Source organism: Lolium rigidum, chromosome 6 (assembly GCF_022539505.1).
Source record: "Lolium rigidum isolate FL_2022 chromosome 6, APGP_CSIRO_Lrig_0.1, whole genome shotgun sequence".
Taxonomy (NCBI): Eukaryota; Viridiplantae; Streptophyta; class Magnoliopsida; order Poales; family Poaceae; genus Lolium; species Lolium rigidum.
Genome location: NC_061513.1, coordinates 313276180 through 313283639, shown reverse-complemented (window position 1 = coordinate 313283639; position 7460 = coordinate 313276180). Strand labels below are relative to the sequence as shown.

The window sequence follows — 7460 nt, the reverse complement described above, 5'->3', positions numbered from 1 at the left end:
CGCTGCCCGCTGGAACGGGGAGGTGGACGTCGTCTTCATCAACAACCGAACGTGTGACCGAGTACGGAGGTGCTGCCCGTTCGTGGCGCCGGAACCGATCGTGATCAAGATCTTCTACGCGCTTTTGCAAGCGGCAAGTGAACGTCTACCGCAGCAACAAGAGCCTCATCTTGTAGGCTTTGGAATCTCTTCAAGGGTGAGACTCGATACCCCCTCGTTGCTACCGTCTTCTAGATTGCATCTTGGCTTGGATTGCGTGTTCGCGGTAGGAAATTTTTTGTTTTCTATGCAACGTTATCCTACGGTTCCTTGATCACCACCATCACCTGCAGCAGTTTCATTGACACCAGCCCTATTGCCAGAGGGAGGAGTTGGCTCAAAAAGCTCTCTAGTGTACTGAAATTCATAAAAGCCTTTTTTATCTCACCAATCCGGTATTAGGTACCAAGGAGAGGTCCTGGCAGCCAATCTTCACTCTCACATAAGCAAAGTTTCTCAAGCAGTTTTTGTCCAACCCCAAAGGTTTCCCTACAAGGCTTGCAGCATAATATGCAGTTGACTTGCTTCTGAATCTCATTGGGATCCCTTTGATTCTGAACCAGGCTTCCTGCATTACACTTATAGGCTCAATGTCTCCAGACCATCTTTCTATGTTAATAATTTCTTCAGGGACAGTTCTCATAAATAGTTTCCCAAAGTGAGATAACTCTTCAATTGCTTTTGCAGATGGAAATCTTGTTCTGAACTCTATAGGGGACACTACTTTTGCAAAGAACCTCCAGTTAATCTTCACGCGTCGGCCCAAACATCAAACTCGTGCTCAATATCTCTGCATGTCACCTCACCTTTCTCAACAGTGATATGGGCATAATTCATCTGATCTAAAGGGGGAGACTCAAGCTCAGCAGCAGGAATGGAATAAACGCCAGAGCCAAACTCCTCACTACCATAGTAAGGAGCAACATATTCCCAAGGTTCCCTTTCTTGACAGACCTCAATCAGATGGTTCAACCCACATCTACTACAAACAACAGGAGCAGGAACAGTTCGTTGTTGTCTAGCAATAGTTGCAGCGGGAGCCGTCACCAATGGTGGTACAGAGGATCCCATTGGATCAGGAACAGACGACAGGGAGCTAGATCTAGCTGTAACACGTTGCTGCTGCTGATTCTCTTGAGCAGGTTGATTTGGGAGCGTATTCACTGAAACCACAACATCATTCTGAGGAATATTAGAGGTATTACGACTTACATCAGGAGATCTGTTGCAGGAGGAAGGATTGGTGGAAACTCCAGATTGCATCTCAGATCTATGCGCCCAGCGGTCTCTGACGCGGGCTTCTTCCTCCAGGCGGTGCTTCTCAGAAAGAGCTCGTTCACGGGCGAGACGCTCGGTGTTACGAGTGGCTAGACGACGGCGTACCTCCACACGCCGACGCTCCTCTTCACGGAGTCTCTCTTGGTCAGCAAGGCGTCGATCTTCCTCGCGACGCCGATCATCTTCCCAGCGCCAGTTATCTTCACGGCGTCTTTCTTCTTCCCATCTTCGCTGCTCATTGCGTCGATCTGCTTCAGATCCAACATGAGGTCGGTTGCCGAAGTAGCCGCGCGGAGGGGAGCGGCCGCGCGGTGGAGATCTGCGAGGCGGCGATCTCCGAGGGCCTCCATACATGCGATCCATGACTGGTGGAGAAGCCGCAACAAGGGCGTAGGATCTGCGGTCACCGGATCTAACTCCTTGCTAGATTTGGGGAGGATTTGTGGGTGGGGAACGACGATTGTTGATTTGGGGATTAGGGTTTGGGACGAACACCACTCGCGCTCTGTCGGTCGATCTAGGGTTGAGTTGGATCGGATGGGATGCGAACTGCCGGATCTCTCCACGTCTCGCAGGTATACCCTCAATCAGGTGCACAGTGTTGGGCTGCGGCCCAACGCCCAGCATCGCCATGGATTGGCTCGGAGAGTCTCTACTACTCTGCGACCCAACGCGGATTACAACACACGCACGCACCGAGGGCGGCGTGGGCTGAAAATCACGCGCCCGAATCGAACCCAGCTGCGGCCCGATCCAAATTCTGAGATCATCGAAACAGAATCTCGCGCCAAAACAAAATTTCCCGATCAAATTCAAACTCCACGATCTAATCTTCTCCCCTTAACCAAATCTGATCCGAATCTGTGCGGACTACCCCTCTCCAACGAATCAAAAAACCATCCTGCGAGATCAAGGTAAACGAGGCAGACCAAGCCAAGGTGGGAGTTGAGGTTGGAGTTGGAGAGGACGAGCACGGAGCACGGGAGACGCACCGGAGGTGACTGCGGTGGCGGCGGCGGCGAAGGCGACGGTGAGGTCGCGGGAGCCGTGGGACGCGGGAGCCATCTTCCAAGATCTCGGACTCATTTCTAGAACTTTTACCATCATTCTTCGGAACAACAGTTTTTCCAGCGCAGCCAGCACAATATTGTTACTTCCAGCCCCACAACTATGTAACCCAAAAAATCTAGAAAAACTAACATCTCAACTGTCACACATGCTAGTCTTTATTCGTGATTAGTATTGGGGTGTCGTCCGATCAGCGAGACAAGGCCACAGTAGTACAGTAGTATATACTACTACTCCATTAAGTAAGTAAAGCAGAACCTCTATCGTACGCCGCCTGCACCAATCCATCCAGCGATATGGCGCCAATACTAGAGCTCAGCGTCCTCGAGAGCGCCGTCGTAGCGCCCTCGCCGCCGGCGCCAGAGACGGCCTGCTCCCTGCCACTGAACTTTTTCGACGTCTTCTGGCTCAACTCCCCGCCGGTGGAGCGCGTCTTCTTCTACCGCCTCACCCCAGGCACCGGCGACGACATCACGTCCATCCTCTCCAACATCAAGTCCTCGCTGTCCCAAGCTCTCGGCGCTTTCTACCCGCTAGCCGGCCGCCTCCGCCTCACGCCGGCGACCGACGACCGCTACGAGCTCCACTACCAGCCGGGCGACGGCGTCACCTTCACCGTCGCCGAGTACGAGGCCGACGTCGACGAGCTGGCCGAGGACGAGCCCACGGAGGTCGCCAAGATCTTGCCGCTCGTGCCGCCGCTCCCGGTCGGCGTCGGCCCGGTGCTCAGCGTGCAGGCTACGGTTCTGCGCGGCGGCCGCGGCCGCGGCCGCGGCCTCGCCATCGGCTTGGCCCTGCACCACGCCGCCTGCGACGGGGCTTCCTCGACGCGCTTCCTTCATACCTGGGCCGCCGCGGCCGGCACTGGCACAGGCGCGCCACCGCCCCCTGTCATGGACAGGACACTCGTCGACGACCCAAGCGGCGGCTGCCCCCTATACAAGTTGCTGAGCACCGACGAGATGGAGACATGGAGTACGTCAAAATGGCCGACGACCAGCTCGTCGCCACCTTCACGCTGTCTAAAGAAGACATACAGCGAGTGAAGGACGTCGTGGTCGCCGCCGCTGGTGCCAGGCCGCCGAGATGCACCTCGCTGGTCGCCACCTTCGGCTTCATCTGGTCGTGCTACCAGAGATCCAAAGACGACGCAGCAAGTAGCAGCGAGCAAGAAGGTTTTTTTGGTATGATTGAAAAGGAATGGAATTCAGTGTTAGTGGGTCTGAACCCGATGGATGTGTGGTTGAATAAATTAAGGCATATCAGACGTTTTCTTAAAGGCTGGGAAAAAAACCAAAGTGGGCAATACAAGAAAGAAAAAGATACGTTAATTGGTATTATTGACGTGTTAGATGTGAAAGCTGAAACGAATAGCTTGTCGACAGTGGAGAGAGAAATGCTAAAAAATGCTAATGAAAAACTAAACAAATTAAGAAGAGAAGAAGAGTCTAAATGGGCACAACGAGCTAAAGTTAAACATATCCAAGAAGGAGGGAACAATACGAGATATTTCCATTTGATTGCAAATGGGAAACATAGAAGAAAGAAAATATTTCAATTAGAACAACAGGAAGGAACTATTGTTGAAGAAGATAATTTGAAAGTCTACATTACTGAGTTTTATAAAAAATTATTTGGGGCACCGGCGTCAAATACCATCTCTTTGATGGAGGAGGTGGTGGAGGATATTCCTCAAATATCGACTGTTGAGAATGAGATCTTGACAGCTCCTTTTTCTGAGGAGGAAGTTCATGACGCAATTTTTCAGATGGAACGTAATAAAGCGCCGGGGCCGGACGGTTTCCCGGCTGAGTTCTACCAAAAATTTTGGGTTGTAATAAAAGACGACTTGATGGCGCTATTTAATCAATTTAGTACTGGGGAATTGCCTCTTTACAAACTGAACTTTGGCGTCATTACATTATTACCAAAGAAAGAGGATGCGGTGCAAATACAACAATATAGACCAATTTGTTTACTCAATGTGTGTTTCAAAATATTTACCAAGGCAGGTACAAATCGTATTACTGGGATTGCCCCAAGAGTTATAAAACCAACACAATCAGCCTTTATGCCCGGAAGGAATATTTTAGAAGGGGTGGTCATTCTTCATGAAACTATTCATGAGTTACATAATAAAAAGATGGATGGGGTGTTATTTAAGATTGATTTTGAAAAGGCTTATGATAAAGTGAAATGGCCATTCTTACAACAGACTTTGAGAATGAAGGGGTTTGCTCCTGAGTGGTGTAAGATGATCCACCAATATGTCCAAGGGGGAAGTGTTGGTGTAAAGGTAAATGATGATATCGGTCATTATTTTCAGACAAAAAAGGGTTTGAGACAAGGTGATCCGTTGTCTCCGATCCTTTTCAATATTGTTGTAGACATGCTTGCCATTATTCTTGAGAGAGCAAAAAATGATGGTCAAGTAGGGGGACTTATTCCTCATCTTGTTGAGGGGGTATCTCCATTTTACAATATGCCGATGATACTATCCTCTTCTTGGAACATGACCTACAGGAAAGCTGTGAATATGAAACTAATTTTATGTCTTTTTGAAGAATTATCAGGGCTCAAAATTAATTTTCACAAGAGTGAGATTTTTTGTTTTGGTAAAGCAAATGATGAGATAGACATGTATAAACAGATTTTTGGATGTGATGCTGGTTCTCTTCCTTTTAAATACTTAGGTATTCCTATACACTTTAGGAAGCTTAGAAATTCTGATTGGTACCCAGTGGAGACCCGATTTGAGAGCAAATTGGGATGCTGGAAAGGCAAATTATTATCCTATGGAGATAGACTTGTCCTTATCAATTCAGTTTTAACAAGCTTACCTATGTTCATGTTATCTTTCCTCGAGATTCCTGTTGGGGTACGGAAAAGACTGGATTTTTATAGATCCAGATTTTATTGGCAATCTGAGGAAAATAAAAGAAAATATAGACTTACCAAGTGGAATATCGTTTGCAGACCTAAGGATCAAGGGGGTCTAGGTATAGAGGTCCTTGAACTTAAAAATAGATGTTTATTAAGTAAGTGGCTTTATAAACTTCTTAACGAACAAGGAGTGTGGCAGGAGTTGCTGCAGAATAAATACCTAAGACAAAAGACCTTATCTGAGGTACAAGCTAAACCAACAGATTCTCCCTTTTGGAAGGGATTGATGAGGGTTAAGGACGATTTTTTTAGTAGAGGTTTTTTTTCAGGTAGGTAATGGAGTAAATACCCGTTTTTGGGAAGATACCTGGTTAGGTAAAATACCACTTGCCCAACAATATCCTTCTTTATACAATATTGTGCATCACAAAAATGTAACGGTAGCTCATGTGTTATCTCAAACGCCTCTGAATATCGGTTTCAGAAGGCTGTTGGTGGGAAACAAATGGACGTTATGGTTACAATTATGTCGTAAGCTTATGAGGATTAATTTATCTGATGAGAATGATCGGTTTGTTTGGATGTTGACAACAAATGGTTTGTTTACAGTGAAATCTATGTACGAAGACCTAATGAATGACCATACACCCTTCTTGCGAAAATATCTTTGAAAAATTAAAGTTCCCCTAAAGATAAAAATATTTATGTGGTTCTTGAGCAATAAGGTTTTACTTACTAAAGACAACTTAGCTAAAAGAAGATGGCAAGGATGTACAAAGTGTGTGTTCTGTGGTGAACAGGAGACTATTGAGCATTTGTTTATCTCTTGCCCATTAGCTAAAATACTTTGGCGTACGATTAACTTTACGTTCGCTCTCCCACCTCCAACCAATATTACGAATATGTTTGGTAATTGGCTAAATGGAGTAGATAGACAATCTAAGGCTTTCATCCGTATTGGGGTTTCTGCCTTATGTTGGTCTATATGGAGGGTGCGAAATGATATTATATTTAATAAAAAAATTCTTTCCACTTTTTGCAGGTTATCCATATGGTGGCACATTGGGTCCAGTTGTGGGCTCTCCTGTCACCGGAGGGACAGCGGGATGCTATGGCTACTGGATGCACACGGCTCCGGATGGTCGCTCGAGATATCTTGTGCCAGGCGCGCTGGCGGCACAATGAGACGGTTACTATGATGTGTAATCTGTCTTTCTTAGTTCTTTTTCGCTGGTTGATTCTTGTATCAACTCTAGGTGATGACTGAGATGTTATAAACTTGTACTCTTACTCTTTTTAATAAAAGACCGTGTGGATTATCATGATGCAGAAGCCGGGGTTTCATTCCCCTTTTCGAAAAAAAAGTAGCAGCGAGCAGACCCACTTCATTTTCCCCATCGACCAGCGCTCGCGGATGAAGCCCGATCCCATCCCGGACGAGTACTTTGGCAACTGCGTCGGCGCCGCCATGCAAGCCGCACCCAAGAACCAGCTCGCCGCTGCCGGCGCCGATGGCCTCCTCGCCGCGTGCGCGGCCATTGCCGCCGCGATCGAGCGGGCGGTGGGCGAACTCGGGTCGCCGGAGAACATTGCGCTGTGGATGGAGCGGATAAGAGAGGCCAGCGCGTCCGGTGGCGGGGTGCTGAGCGTGGCGGGGTCGCCGAGGTTCCGGGTCTACGACGTCGACTTTGGGTTCGGGCGGCCGGCCAAGGTGGAGATCGTGTCCGTGGCGAGGACCGGCGCGATGGCTGTGGCGGAGAGCCGCCAGAGCAACGGCGGCATTGAGGTGGGCATGTCTCTGCCACCGGCTGGCATGCAGAGGTTCCAGACCTGTTTCCACGACACCATCACGTGGCTTCATCAGCAATAATGTGCTGAATTGTTTTTTCTATCACGAACGAATAATTGGACGCTTGATAAGTCATCTTTTTTTTTTTTTTGCAAATGACGCTTGATAATTCATAATAACAAGCTGATACAAGCAGTATGTGAGGTTAATATTGGTCTAGTGAAGTGGTGGTCATGCAAGAGTTCATGACTTAGAAATATTTATCTTCTTTTTTTTAACAGGAGAAATATGTATCTTCAAATCAAGGTCTACAGTACCAGTTTGTCAAAAAAAAATATATATATTATCATCGCTTCTTTCGAAAATTTGGCTGATCTATTAATAATCATCAACACAATCAAGC

At 47.6% G+C, this 7460-nt stretch overlaps 1 pseudogene; it reads left to right on the top strand.

The window, feature by feature from the left end:
* The first annotated feature begins 2681 nt into the window (after nt 1-2681).
* On the top strand, nt 2682-7138 carry LOC124664611 (annotated as a pseudogene).
* Nucleotides 7139-7460: the final 322 nt, after the last annotated feature.